Here is a 16,092-nt window from a genome sequence, read left to right as displayed (position 1 = left end):
CTCCCACCCTAAGCCAGTGCAGGATCAAGTGTACTTTGCAGAACAGGCCCTGTGATGGGAACCAGCCCACAGCCTTTGTTGAAACCTGGCTCCTTGGAGCATAGGCCCTGGCCCTGAGAGCCCTGCTAGGAAGTCCCACCGTAGAGGTTTAGAAAGAGCTTTGCTCAGCTTCCTGTCAGGGCCTGTGGAGGTAGAGAGAGGAAGAGGGTAGCCCAGAGGGCTTAGGGACTGCCTGGCATCTTCCGGCCTCATGCTAGATCCTTCCTCTCTGGCTTCAGGCCTCATGGAGGTTTCTGGGGACTCTGAGAGATGGGGTCCAGCCTGAGATGAGATGCCTCAGCAGGGATCTCTATCCCTGGACCCACTGAGGTGCTTATGAAGGGTGGGTGGTCCCCAACCCCCCTGGAGTAGTACAGATACCGTTGGGGAGTTTGAGATGAAGACCCTTAGCCCTTGCTCTGACCGGAGAGGTCATCTTCTTTTAGGACCTGCTCTCGGGGCAGCCTCTCAGGCCTGGCACTTTTACATGGAACCACACTGCTGTCTGAGCAGTTTGGGGGCCTGTGTCTTGGAGTCATGGAGCAGACGCCTGACACGCTGAGTCCCAGGACACTCACGTGGAGCAGCCAGCCTGCCTGACGCTGGAGGATGGCTGACGACCAAGAATGTTCGCTTAACACACATTCCTTCTCTGAATCCTAAGCGCATGAATATTTTGAAACCTCAAAGCAGTTTGTTCTCTTAAAAACAAGAACCACACGCCCACAGAGGCAGCGTGCTGATGCGCTCAGATGTTTCAATGTGAGATGGGAATCCCAGGGCTCTGGTGGCAGGAGTCCTGGGCTCCAGCCCCAGCTGTGCCACTAAGGGCCCTGTGACCTTGGGCGGGTCCCTGCCTCTCCTGGGCCCTCAGTTTCTCCATCCATCAAACAAGAACAGTGGGATCTTGATGCCCTACCAGCTCTGAGGGTTTATGAATCTTGGGGGGATGGAGACTCTGAAGTTGACTGCTTTATAGGGAAGTTTACATGAAATCCATGAGGGCCTATGATTGCTTGTAAATGTTTAAGATGCATTTTTTTAGTTAAGTCTGAACACAGGCAAAAATGGCAAGAATGTAAACAGTCCTTAGAAAGGCCCTTTCTGCTGGTCTGTGGCTGGGGACTGCGGTAAGAGCACACAGGCAGGCAGGAAAAGGCAAAGGTACACAGCGGTCTTTCAGGAACCGTGGCCCTGGGGGCCCAGAGGACTGCTCCAAGGCCACCCAGCACTGGTGCAAACCGGCAGCATGGACACCTCCTTCCCCACCAGTTGTTATGGCAGGAACGAGGGCTTGACCTCTGCAGCCATGATGTCCCAGCTCCCCTTGAGGAGAGTCCTCTGGACTCCCTGTTGCCAGCTTTGAATTCTTGTCAGAGCCAAACAGCTGGGCAATAAGGTCCCCAGCTAACTAATTAATGGGAAAATGGGGCAAAGGCAATGGCCAAACTATGGCCTGTGACTAGCCCTCTCCCAGGGTTGGGGAGCTCTGGCCACCACAGGAGGCTCTGGTTGGAAGAGCTTCAGGATTCTGGGGTAAGAGTGCTTTAGGAGAGAGAAAGAGTTCTGTGGCTAACAACACAAATTAGAAAAAAAAGTTACTGTAAATGATCTACTTGGTGTCAATTGGCTGGGGAACCCCTTGTGAGAGGGACATGAGTCTGTAGGGCTTCATTCTTCCCTTCATGGAGTGTTTGTTGAGTGTCCAGTAGGTACCAGGTACAGTGTTGGTGCCTGACTTGATGGTGACTGGAGCCTGGCAGGAGAGAAAGAGCATAAACGAGTGAACCACAGATGAGGAACTGGTGACCATGGCAGACAGGGGGCCCTGATGATACTGGAGCACAGACTCAGACACAGTGGTCCAGGAGGACCTCTCTGCAGAGGTGACTTTACTCTGAGACTTGAAGGATTAGGAGGTGCCAGTGTGCTGGGGGAGGGGGAGGGAGCCCCTGGCAGACACAGCTGCACAGGCTGAGGCTTGAAGCTGGAAAGGGCTGGGCTGAGAGAAGGGTTTGAATGAGTGGGAAGATGCGGGCATTGAAGATGAACATGTAGGGTCTGCTTGTCTGTGTGCCCTGAGTAGGGGGTGGCTTTAGAGCAGAATGGTTGTGTGGGCAGCATGACAAAAGGACTGTTTGTGCACACCCATGAGCATCCTAGCACAATGTCCATGCAACTAAATGCCAGACTCTTGACTAAGAAGCTGAAAATCAGGGCTCCCCAGGGTCTCATTCAAACACGGAGTGAATTCATGGAGACTTTCCCGCCTCCACCCACTTCCCCTGCCAGTCATTGTCAGATGCCATTCTCATCTTTTGTCCTTGTCTCACAGTTACTCATATTTCCCCAAAATCTGCATGTTTACGTTTCCTGCAGTCCCGTTATTCCAGTTGGCCCATAATTGCTTGAGGAGAGAGTAGGCAGAAGGTCCTCCTGAAGTGTCCTGTTCCTGCCCTCCCCAGGCAGAGGAGGAAGCAGAGTGGAACGAGGAACTGGACTGGCACACAGCATGTACTTGATGCAGCTCCTGCAAGGAGAGCCTGCAGGAGGGTGTAGATGAGTCAAAAGACAGGGCCTGAGAGAGCGGTGGTTGTGATGGGGACATGAGGGGTGAGGGTGCCGCCTCTTCTGCAGACCGTGGGTGCACCCACTGATGGACGCCCCCCACCCTCCAAAACCTCCTGGTCTTTGAGACCCAGCCCCAGTGGCAGCAACTTGGTGAAGCTTTGTGCAACTTTCTAGACCCTGTTGAAGCCTGTGTCCTCTGGACTTGTGAGTTTTAGAGTTGCACTTGGTTGTCTAAGCCACACACTACAGACCCCTGCTACTCAAAGTGTGGTCCATGGTTTGGCCACTTTGGCATCACTTGGAGTTGTTAGAAATGCAGATTCTCTGGGCCTTCCCTAAACCTTCTAAATCAGGATCTGCATTTTATGAAGATCCGAAATGATTCCTATGGTCCTTAGAGTTTGAGAAGCAGGGCCATAGACCTTCATCACCTGCTCTTCCAGAGGTGGGACTCTGTTCTCCTTGATGGGACGGAGCGGAGCCCCAGTCCCCACTCTTGAAGCTAAGAATAATGGTGATCTAGGCAGGGACTCAGCACATCCTTGATTGGACATATTTGGAGGAGGTGAGGGGCAAACCAAACAGAGAGGCAAGTGGGGAAGAAAAGAAGAGAGCAGTGATGAGCAGTTCATCCAGGGTTCTTGAGACAAGGCTGTAGATCTCTCGGAATGTTCTTCGTGCAAGATCGTTTTCACTTAGTGAGTCCTGAACTGAGATGTTTATGAAATCAAGGCTACACAGCTTAGAGATATTGCAAGATGGAGAATGCAGTGACCGGATGTGACCACTCTTTTCCTTAACCCAAAGTCCTGGAGATCCCAGAGAGGCTGTTTGCTTCTCTTATTTCTCTTTCTAAAAGCCTGGCTTACAAAGGGCAAAGGTCAGAGAGACCAAAATTGTGAACCAGCACCAAGCTATGTCAAGGACAGCTCCTCTCCCTCCCTTTCCCATCACCAGTACTCCAAGCTTAGTCATGAGGATGGAGGGACTTTGCCAGCATCCAAGCGGTCAGAGCTTTGGTGTGGGTGATTGAGGATGATGCTTCTTTCCCATGAAGGAGCCTCCAGACACACACTGATTTCTGAGGAATCAGCTGGGGTCATTAGGGGGCTGCTGCCTCAGAGAAGAAGGACTCCAGGACAAAGGATGACCCTAGGAGTAAAGCACAGTCACATGCTAATGGTGTGGAGCTGGAACACTCTTTCTTTCAAAGAAACTGATTATTATTAAGCACCTACCATTAGCCAGGTTCTGGAGAAATGAGAGAAGTTGCTCAGTTCAGTGTCCCAGTTCAAAGTTCAGACCCACAGGAGTGCTTTGTAAGGGTGGCTTGCTTAGAGCTGAACCAAACTCAGAACACACATCCAGCCCGTACCCTTGGGTTGAGCTCATCGTCTTATTGGGATGGAGGAAGCTCACAGTCTGCCTCCGACAGACAGCCTTTCCTCATGACTCTAACCCTGCCTCCTGAAGAAGAGTTGTGTCTGCTCAGTTTATACATAGAATAATGTACTGTTGTGTGTTGGTCTTCTCCCTGCCTTCCTCTTTGACCCCATCTCCTAGCACCCCCTCCCCAGGCCAGTTAACAAGTTATTGCCATGCAGCTCCAAACTCATCCTTATTTGCCTGCTCTGTGATAATGGAGGTGGGCTTTGTAAGTATTTTTCCTTTGCCAGCAGCATGATGCTAAGCCTTGTCAATAGAGGACATTGGGGGGACACTGGAGAAAGAAAGGGTTTTCTTGTCCTGGTTGCTGTGGGCCTCATTTTCCCAGGCTTCTATAGAACACGCTTTCTCCAGTGCTCAGGTCTTGAGAGCAGTGGTTTTTGCTGTGCCAGGCTCCTGCAGGGCACATCTTTCTCTAATACCTGACTCCTGCAGAAGTGGCTTCTTGAGCTCCTGCAGTGCCCAGTGGCTAGCAGCTCTCCACCTGCCACATCTTCTCTGGCAGTTTCCCAAAGGAATGCTACCAGCAAGGCACCTCCTTGTGAAAGACCCACTCCAGCGCTCCCTTGGATGAATTTATAGTGAGTTCTGAGCTGTTGTACCTCCTTGTGGACACCTTCTCCTGACATCCCAGAGGGCAGAGTCCTAGCAAGTCCCACCAGTGAGGTATCTAGTGACTTTTCTGCCATCCAGTGAACCACGACTCTCTGAGGTCTGGATCCCAGCCCTTGGTGGGGAACTCTTCCTTGGGCACTAGGGCAGTATCTCAGCTGTAGGGATCATGGCTGTTCCCTATATCTCTATTCCTGCATTCTTCAGACTCTCCAACTCTTTTTTTTTTTTAATTTTATTTATTTATTTATTTATTTTTGGCTGTGTTGGGTCTTCGTTGCTGTGTGAGGGCTTTCTCCAGTTGCAGCGAGCGGGGGCCACTCTTCATTGCGGTGCGCGGGCCTCTCACTGTCGCGGCCTCTCTTGTTGTGGAGCACAGGCTCCAGACGCGCAGGCTCAGTAGTTGTGGCTCACGGGCCCAGTTGCTCCGCGGCATGTAGGATCCTCCCAGACCAGGGCTCGAACCCGTGTCCCCTGCATTGGCAGGCAGATTCTCAACCACTACGCCACCAGGGAAGCCCCAGACTCTCCAACTCTTATTGGCCAAGTCCCCATTACTCCAATCCCCTATTAACAGTTCTTTATATTAATTTTTTATTTGAATTATTGTGTAGTTTCTATGTCTTTATTGGACTTTATGGGCAGAACTTTGAGCAGTATACTTGGTTGTCCACTAGTGTGAAATGAGAGAGGGCCGGAAGTGTGGATCTACATAGATTTATGGGCAGTTACTAATGGTTTGGCTGGATAGTCAGAGGCTTGGAAGGAACATGATTGGAAGATTAGTGACAAAGTCTAGGGAAGAGGTGTGTGGCTGGACCTCTCTCAGAAGGGGCACAAAGATATCTGTGAAGATATTTGTGTCCCATGTGATGCCCAAAGGGAACCCACTGTGGAGAAGGTAGACACAATGACGTGTTCTGTAGACATCAGTCAGCATCTTTCCCAGCCACCCCAGTGCCCGCTCAATGGACCCATGAATAAAGGAGCCATGGTGGCAGGGACGGAGGCTATGCAAGGGTTTAGCAGCATGGACTTCCCATCACAATGACTGCTCTGGGTAATACTACGGCTGGGTGCCTACTCTGCCGAAGCCAACACTGAGACCCTGATATGACACCATTCCCTGGGGCAATAGCCAGCCACCTGGTGGCAGGTTGATTACATTGGACCTCTTCTATCATGAAGGAGGCAGATATCTGTCATCATTGAAATAGACACATTTTCTAGGTATGGATTTGCTTTCTTTGCATATAGTACATCTGCAGCACTACCATCCATGACTCACAGAATGCCTTATCCACCATCATGGCATTCTCCATAGCATTGCTTCTGATCAAGTAACTCATTTCTCAGCAGAGGAAGTGCGGTAATGGGCTAATGCGCATCCCATGAAATTAATTGGTCTTACCATGTACCCCATTAACTGGAAGTGGCTGGGCTAATTGGAAGGTGCAATGACTGAAGCCCAGTTGCAGCACCTTTTGTGAGACAGCATCCTGAAAGGATGGGGTCCCGTCTTACAGGACATAGTATATGCTTGAATCAAAGACCATAATGTGTTGTTATCTCCCCATAGCCAGGATACATGGGTCCAGGAATCAAGAGGTATAAATGGAAGTGGCATCTCTTACTATTATGTCCAATAATCCATGCATAGGAATTTTGATTCCTATTTGGGTATCCTTCAGCTCTGCTGGTTTGTAGGTTTTAGTTCCCTAGTGGGGAACACTTCTAAAAGGGGCTGCAACTGTGATTCCATTAAATTGAAAGATGAGACCTTGCCACTTTGGACTTCTTATGTACTGAATTCACAAAAATGAGTTAACTCTACTGGCTGAGTGATTGATCCTTATTACCAAGGTGTAACTGGGTTGCGACTATACAATGGAGGAAAGGAAACTATTTCTGGACCCAAGGGATTCTCTGGGGTACCTCTTAGTACTTCCATGCCCAGTAGTAGAGGTTAACCAAAAACTACAGCAACCAAAAAAACAGGCAGGGTGACTGAGGACTCAGGCTCTTCAGGAATTAGGGTTTCAGTCACTCCAGCAGATAAGGAACCCCAACCAGCTGAGGTCCTGACTGAGCATGGGGGAAGCACAGAATGGTTAGGGGAGGAAGAAGCCATGCATATTAGTTACGACCTCAAGACTGGTTACAGAAAAGAGGACTGTACCATCTTTGCATATTTTCTCTTGTTTATTTTACATATATGTTTATTTGTATATGCTAACTAATTTCTTCTCTCTCCTTTCCATTTTTATTTTCTGTACAAGTTGTTGGAGGTTAACTGTACCATTTAGTCTTTAGATAACAGATTATTCATTGGGTCTGTGATGGATTCAGGAGTAATTAATATGGCTACAGTGATAGATGCAATGATTGTTAAGACAATCATTTTGGGATAGCGTGAGAAATTCTTCACTTGGAAGGAGGTTAGCTGTATCTTATGAGGTGGAAATATAGCGTTGTTTCATTGTTACATAGAAGGTCAAATGTGTGCTGAAGTGTGCTTGTGGAAACTGAGTAGCCAAAGGAGTGAACTGTGCGAGGATCAAATCTATTGCTTCTGGGCTCTAAACCCACCCTTCTTTGCCAGCTGTCAGAATGGAGGTGGGCTCTGCAAATGTTTCTTCTTTGCCAGCTGTCATAATGTTAAGTCTGATCAGCAGAGAACCTTGAAGGGACAGGGAAGAGGAAGAGACTTCCTCTTCCTGGTTCCAGTGTGTCTCACTTGCCAGCCTCCTGAAGAGTAAGCTTTCCCCAGCCCTCAACCTGCAGAGGCTGACTTCTTGAGCTCCTGGTTCCTGTAAGCAGGCTGCAGCCAGGAGAGCCTAGTGGCCAGCGTGGCTACTCTCTAGCAGCATCATAGTGGATGCTACCAGCAGGGCACCTCTACCTGAACAGTCTTACCGACATCCTCCCAGGTAACTTTGAAGCAAGTTCTGAGGCGTGGCACCTTCCTGTGGAGGGCGCCCATGAGCATATAAATTGAATAAATTGGTAGTTCCACCATTATGAGTGAAATGGAATAAAAGATTTATTATAGGAATGAAGAGGGAATGCAATTGTAGGAACTGGTGAGGTCAATGGAAAGCTCTTTTCTCTGCATCTCATGGTGGGCCTGAAGTTGCTATGGGTCCCAGAGCTGACGGTCAGGAAGAAAAGCTGGATGTGAAGCGGGGAGAGTGAGGACAAATGAATTTGCATGTGATGGTTAATTTTCTGTGTCAATTTGGCTCCGCTACAGAAGCCAGTTATTTAATCAGACGGTAATCTAGATGTGGTTAACATCTACAATCAGTTGACTTTAAGCAAAGGAGATGACCCTTGATAATGTGGGTGGGCCCTGTCTAATCAGTTGAAGGCCATAAGAGCAAAAACTGAGGTTTCCCAGCAAAGAAGACATTCTGCCTCAAGACTGCAGCCTCCAATCCTGTGTGAGTTTCCGCTTCTCCCACATAGACCGCAGGAGCCCAGCCTGCCCTGCTCCTGTGTGTATTCCTAGCAGTGCTGAGCACAGGGCTTGACCCAGAGTGGATGCTCAATAAATATTTCCTGTCTGGAAACGACAACCATCTGTCGGAGTCAGTGTGAACAGAGCTCTGCCTTGGGGCAGGGGTGGAAGCTGAGGGACGGAGGAGGGCCTTTCCTGTCCTTAGATCCTATGACAGTGAGCGGGAAGCTCTCCAGATTGAGAATAGGTTTTTGGGAGACAAAGTGGGAAGGGAATCTGAGAGCTATAAAGTAAAAATGAAAATTTAGGAGGAGTGCTGGAAGAGATGCAATTTAGGAGAAAGATTCTGAAACTTCAGCTTTACTGGAGTGGTTGCTGCAGGTGAGGACTTCTGTGGGCTGTTCCAACGTGTCAGGCACTTTCTAAGAGCGTCACATATATTAACTCATATCACCCTCACAGCTGCCCCTCAAGATAAGTACTATTATGATCCCATCTCACAGATGGGAAAAAGAAGGAACAAAGAGGACAAGTAGGTGGAAAAGGATACATTTCACCTCGTGAGTGCTCCTTCTCCAGGCACGTCCTCTCAGGCAAAGGGAAGTGGCCCCTTTGTCTATCCAGCCCAGACCCCCACTTGTATTTTCTGGAGCTTGCCCAGAAAATCCCATGAGGCTAAGTGGGTTTCCTATTTTCTCAGGGACCCATGGTTTGTTCTGCATCAGCCCTGGTGGTCCTCAGTGTGGGGACAGATGTCTGTGCAGATCTTTTCACTCAGAACTGCAGAGCGGGCTTTGTGGCTACATGTGCGATTCATAAAGTTTGCATTTTCCACAGGACTTGGTTTCCAGAGCATTTTGGCCTGAGCACTACAAGCTTTCAAGAATCTCAGCCTAGAAATGCTCTCCACAGATTGCTCAGCTACATACATCTTTCCCACGGCTGTGAAGTTTGGCATGGGCGTTCTGTTATTGCTCCAGGATAGGATTTGGAGTTTTATTTTATTAATATTCTTTTCTGCAAGGATTTAGAGGGGAGGGGACCTGGACCAACACTAGTTTCTTCAGGTTCATCATTATTCCCCACTGACATCCACATTTGGCGTCTATCTGTCATTTTTGACCCTGTTTGCCACATTGACTCGTGTCTTCTGTACCTTGAGGGCCGGTCTTTGTGCATTGCATGGAAATAAGAGTGTGGCTCTCGGTGAAGGGATATGTTTACAGTCTATAAATTTGCAACTCCCACATTATTTGGGTTTCAGAACTATGTTTACATTAATTGTTTCTAAGTCAAAATAATCTTGACTTCAAGGCCAGAGCCTGGCTTTGTGGAACTTGATCTTGGACATATTGGGGCTCCTGGTCTCACTGTCCCTACCCTGGGCTGTGTTCTCAGGACCACACTGGCCAATATCCTCAGGGAACGTGTGCTGGTCCACAGCCTACACTGGCCACCTTGTCCAAGCCCACGAGTTCCGGGGCAGGCAGCATTGCGACTTCTGTGCCCAACTTGGGCACCAGATGGTTGCTAAGGCTGAGAACACTGGGTCCTGGGTTCTGTCTCCCCCCAAACCTGTTTGCCTGGGAGATCTGCTATCTTCCCACCATGCTCCCAAGACATTCAACCTTGCTAGTCATGGAACCCCTGGGCCACTATCTTCTTCTAGTTCTGAGGACTATCCCACTTCTGTTATGGGTTGTATTGTGCTCGAAATAGGTATGTTGAAATCAAGTCCTCAGAATGATCTTACTTGGAAATAGTGCCATTGCAGATGTAATTAGTTAAATTAAGACGGGGTTATACTGGAATAGGATGGGCCCCTAACCTGACGTCCTTGTAGGAAGAGAAGAAGAGACACAGTGACACACAGGGAGAAAGCCATGTGATGACAGAGACAGAGATGGGAGTTATGTAGCCGCCAACCAAGGAACACCAAAGATCGTCATTACCAGCAAACCACCAGAGCTAGGAAGAGGCAAGGAAGGATTCCCTACATGTTTAAGAGGGAGCAGCGTCCTGCTGACACCTTGATCTCGGACTTCTAGCCTCCAGAACAGTGGGAAATGACATTTCTGTTGTTTTAAGCCACCCAGTTAGTGGCACTTTGTTACAGCAGCTCTAGGAAAGTAATACACCCTCAATCTCAGGATCAACAACTTTCTTTGTTTTTTATTGTTGTTTTTTTTTTTTTTGCGGTACACGGGCCTCCCACTGCCGCGGCCTCTCCCGTCGCGGAGCACAGGCTCCGGACGCGCAGGCCCAGCAGCCATGGCTCACGGGCCCAGCCGCTCCGCGGCATGTGGGATCTTCCCGGACCGGGGCACAAACCCATGTCCCCTGCATCGGCAGGCGGACTCTCAACCACTGTGCCACCAGGGAAGCCCGGTCAGCAACTTTCTTGTCCCTCAAACACACATCCACACTCCACCCTCCAGAATGGTCCAGCATAACCCCTCCTCAATGGGTATTTGGACTCTTTTTGGTGGTGGATGCCCTTTTCAGAGGCTGAGTGTTGCAAAAGTGATGCTGAGACCAGCCACTTTTCTTCTATCGACAAACTCCGTTATTTATTTCTATCACTATTGAGTTCTAAGCAAAACTACGTCATATGAGTAGGTGACCAGGGCTAGATAAAGTTTGGAGGCATCATCCAAATGCATGAATTTTCCTTTCAGTTTACTCTCCCATTGTAGAGACCAAGCTGAGACCCCGGTTTGATCAAAGATATTTCTCAGGATGCTGAAAACAGGGCTCTCTGTGAGAAATGTAAGACTTGTAAAAGTCAAATGTTTGTGAAATGCAAACTCTTTCATACTTTTATGGCACAGGGCTGCTATAATCAGGGCATGAGCTATGAGATAAAGAAAACCACCAGTCAGCTTCCTTGTCCTTTAAAGTGTTGGGATATTATTTCACTTAGCCTTGGGCTATGTGGGTACTAGGTGTGTACCTCTGAGTTTTGGTCTTTCTCTCCTTGGTGTTCTTTCCAGAAAGTCTCAGTCTTGAATTTCTCACCCGTGATCACTCAGTCACCCTCAGCCGTAGGGCTCCCGTCTGGCCACCCCTCCTGGTCCTCAGCAACTTGGTTCTCACCCTGACGTTAGAAAGAAACAGCTTTCAGACTGGCTTCAGTTTGTATGCATTTAGTCCTGGGCTGCATGTTTGCTCCTGGCTCCGTGAACTGGGGTGAACATGGGGAGGGCACAGGCTGAGAAGAGATGAGGTCCTAGGGCTCTGGAGAAAGAGGAATTTCTCCAGAATGGCCAATGGGCCATAAAGTTATGGTTAAAGAGTGAAGCTACAAGCAAGAGAAGCAGGACTGAGCCTCAGCTCTTTTTTTTTTTTTTTTTTTTTGCGGGACGCGGGCCTCTCACTGTTGTGGCCTCTCCCGTTGCAGAGCACAGGCTCCGGACGTGCAGGCTCAGCGGCCATGGCTCACGGGCCCAGCCGCTCCGTGGCATGTGGGATCCTCCCAGACTGGGGCACGAACCCGTGTCCCCTGCATCGGCAGGCGGACTCTCAACCACTGCGCCACCAGGGAAACCCTCAGCTCTTGAGTAGATGCTATGTACCAGGGGCCATGTGCTAAGAAGACTGATGAACAAACCAGATTGAAATCCCTGTCACTCAAGAGAAGAAGCAGGGAGATGAGGCAGGAGGTCCTATGCTCAGAGGATTAGAGCCACTTTGGGAAGTGGAGTGCTCTGGGGTCAGGACAAGTGACTCACGACAGAGGCTGCACAGTGCTAGTGCTGGTGGCATATTTTCATGGAGGACTGGAGTCAGGCCATTGGGGTGAAGTTTATTTCCCTTGTTAAGACTAGATGGTGGGTGTGGTAGATCTCATCTGGAGTATATTGACCAGTCTTCTGGATATTTCCAGTGAAAGGGATGGAATTAATAAAATCTTCAGCTAAAGCCAGTGAAGGAGATGTAATTAATAAGATCTGTAGCTAAATATCATCTTCCAATGAGACCTGAAGAAAAAGGAGACGTAGAAATAGAAAGAGAAGGGGCAGAAAGAAGAAAGGCTGATACTGGCCTCCTGGCTCCAGTCCACAAACACCACAGTCCCCAGGCATGGTAGAGTAGCGCTCCCCTTGGGTACCTAGGGACACAAAGTTCTGCCGAGATGCCACCCAGCGTGAGAGCCACGTGGTGGCTTCCTGGGGCTCACAGGTGGGTTTCTGTGTTGGGATGCCAGCTCCAATCCACGTGCTGGCTTCCGGCAGTGGTCAGCATAGGAAACATCCATCACAACGCAGACCGGCGTGCAATGTGACTGAGATGTTGCAGTCCCCAGGTGGGCTCTCTCCATCCTCATTTTGCAGAGTTCCCTGCAGCCCAGGAGGCCCTACTGTGTTCTGAAGGAAGAGCTGCCGACTGTGTGTCTGGTCTGGACTCTTGGAAGGAGTGTCAGCAACACCTATCAGCCAGCTTCTGCTGTAAGCAGGCTGCCCCAGGCAACAGCCAGCTGGAGGAATGCATTAGCCCGATGAACCAACCTCCAGGGAAGCCCTCTTTTCACTTTAGATCTTTCTAGCCTTTTACAAAAACACCTAATTCAGGGGACTGAACCAACCATTGGCTTCAGTCAGAAGTATGCGATACACAACACACATCTCACACACACACACGCACACACACATGCATGCAGGAGCTTTGGGGTTCACCAGTGGCCATGTTTTTTGTTTTTGCAGACTGTTAATTGCAATCTCTCTATCTGTGCTGATCTGACAACTGGATAATTCCCTTCCTAAGACATTCTGTGAAGAACAGGATTCTGGTTTGGCTTTTTGCTCTTAAAAGCCAACTTGAGCCAAGAGGCTCTTCTCATTCTGCTGCAGGCTGAGAATGGTTTTCCTACCTTAATGCTCTCATGTTTTGTTCTTTTGCATCAGTACTGCTTTATGAGATTATTTCTTCCTAAGTGACTTATAGGCTGTGTTTGTGGGAGGCAGGCACACGTGTATGTGTGTGTGTGTGTGTGTGTGTGTGTGTGTGTGTGTGTTGTAGGCTGAGATTCTGGAACTAAGGAGAATTGTGTGTTAAAGCACAAACGGAACAGTTTTGGTATATAACTGCACTTATATTGGTTGCCTCCCCTCACTCCCCAGGCCTTTAATTGTTCATATTTTAACTGGAACACACTTCTGATCCATATGCATAAGATTTAACTTTGGCTCACTCAGCAGGGTCCTAAGCTTGAACATTTTACCTATAGAGAAGCCTTCTTCTTTTCAAATTAAAATACTTTCTGAGATTCACATGCAGTTGTAAGAAATAATGCAGAGAGATCCTCTGCACCCTTAACCCAGTGTCCCCCAATGATAACATCTTGCAAAACCATAGTAAAATATGACAATCGGGATATTGATGATGGTACAGTCAAGCTATGGAACAGTTCCCTCACCACAATGACCCTCACCCTCCACTCCCACCCACTTCCATCCCTTACCCCTGGCAACCACTACCCTGTTCTCCAGTTCCGTAACTTTGAAAGACATGTTGTGTTTTGTTTTTTAAATCAGGCTAATCTTGGTGAAGTTGACTTTATTCCTCACGAGTGTCCTAAGCCCTCTACCACTGGCTAGATAGAAGTTTAAAGCAGCTGTTCTCCGTGCCCTTTACACAGTCAGCATTGTGCTGTAGTGACTGATAGTGCGGGCTGTACAGGTGGAATCATACAGGAATTACTAGCCTAGTGATCTAAGACAAGTTGCTTAACCGTCATATGCAAAATGGCGATGATAATAATAGGACCCAGAGACTGTTGAGGGATTAACTAGGTTAATAGATCCGAGTACTAAGGACAGTGCTTCTCAAGCTTTACTGTCACTCAGAGCTCCTGTCATTTTATGGGGCCTGAGAGTCTGCATTCTAACAAGCTCCCAGGTGATGCTAATGCTGCTGGTCCTCAGACCACGCTCTGTAGCAAGGACTCAGGAGAGTGCCTGATACACAGTAAGCACTCAAGAATCGTCGGCTGTGTTTTTCCAGATGAGTCTGAAGCTATGTTGTATAGAAGCCAGAGCAATGAGCCTGAGTTTTAAGGTTCAGAGCCTGGAATGCCCCTAGCTTTGCCAGCCCCAGGGCCAGCCTAGACCTCAAGAGTGAGGCTGCTGGTCAACCTTAACAGAAATGGGTGAGAGAGCGTGGGTGCACCCCTGCCCGAATCTCTGTCCCCGGGCTGTTTCCTGTAGGAAGAGGCACGCCCCAGGAGTCACTTCTCTTTCTTACTAGCGTCTCCTGCCTCCAGAAATGCAGCTCCTGCAGGTGGCTCCCTTCTCCACCTGGGCAGGCAGGTGTTGGGGGGCAGTGAGTGAAGAAAGACCACCTGTGCCCAGGTGGCTGTAAACTGCCCGGGGCAACTGTGCCCAGCAGCTCTAAACTGCCAAAGGTTGACTTGCGCTTCATACATCAGGGATAATACTGGAAATGATAGCTGTGCCCTGGCAGCAGCCCTACCACGTGTCCTCATGGAGTCTCTGTGCCTCAGGCAGCCATGGTTACTGGTCCTGAGATGACAGCCCTGGGGAAAGTGAGCAGGCTGGGGTTTTTCTGTCCAAGGCAAGTTGGAATGCCATCCTCCTGGCATTAAATCTCACAAGTGACCCAACCTGGTTGTAGAAATACAAATAGCACATAAGTACACTCACAGGTGTGTGCATGTCCACTCGACACACCCCTGCTGTTACAGGGTATCCCCCAGCTTCTTCATGCCTGTCGACCTGCTGGGCAAAGAAAACGTCTTGTGCTTCTTTTAAGTTGCATTTCTCTAATGACTAGAAAGGCTGAGCCTCCCTTCTGGTGTTTATTTGCCGCCTGCAGCTCATGAAATCAGGTTTCTAGCAACACCCTGGCCACCAGCTCGGCACACCAATGAGGAGGCACCACCGAGGCTTCACAGGAGGAGGTGAGCAGTGTTTGTTTAACGTAAAGACTCTGCTGCAGAAGCAGCGGCTGCAGCCCCCAGAGGGCCAGCAGCTCATGTTGGAAGAGAGGAGAAAGCTTCCATGTGACACCAGACTCTTTCTGTTCTGGTAACTATTCATCGTCCTTCTGTGTCTGTGATGGTGCAGCTCCAGCCAGCCTGTCTGTGTCCAAAAAAGGGCCATTCACAGATCCACATGGTCCTGAGGCAATGTGATGCAGCCAGCGGGAAGAGCCCTAGGCCTGGGGCCAGCAGACCCAGGTTCAAATCCCAGCTCCCCCTGCAGAGAGCACGGGTGACTTTCCCCCAGCTCTCTTACTCTTTGCCATCTTGCAGCTTTTGACCTGCCTCCACCCATCCTTAGGCCTCACTGCACCCTTGGCCTCTGTGGTACTGTTTTTTCCAGCTCCTCTCCCAGCCCCTGGGACCACTCTTCCCCTCTGCCCTTGAAGGGTCCTAGTCTGGGTGTCCTCCAAGTCCCTCTCTGTACATGCAGTTCCTCCTGATAGCACCCACTGGGCAGCTTCAGCTTGTCTCCACCCAGCCGGCTTCCGGCAGGCGCTCTCTCCTGGGCCCCTGCTCACATCCCCCTGCTTGGCAGCAATGCCATCTGGAGCTCTGTTCCCAGGAACGCTTGCCGTGTCCACACCTGAAGGCATTTCTCCCTGAAGCTTCTGCTGTGGGCCAGGTCTTAGTAAATGGTACTGAGTAGTCACTTGAGCCAAAGACCTTAAGAGTTCGCCCTTGGGCCCTCCATCTCTGCTGCTAGAAACTTTTCCATGACTCCCCACTGCACACTGAATGAAATCCAGGCTCTCTGGAGTTCTTTCCTAACTTAAATTCTTGATTTTCCTCCTCCACTGATTTCCCTGAATGTATTGTTCATTCAGGTCAAGCTGGACTACTTACAATTAATCATGTACTACCCAAATAATCATGTACCTTCTGGTCTCTGCACCTAGAGAGCGGTGTTTTTCAATGTTGGCACTATTGACATTTTCAGACAGATCATTCTTTGTGGTGAGGG

This window comes from Mesoplodon mirus, assembly GCF_964341445.2.
Source record: "Mesoplodon mirus genome assembly, chromosome: 5".
In the NCBI taxonomy this organism is placed as follows: Eukaryota; Metazoa; Chordata; class Mammalia; order Artiodactyla; family Ziphiidae; genus Mesoplodon; species Mesoplodon mirus.
This window is presented reverse-complemented; position numbering follows the sequence as displayed.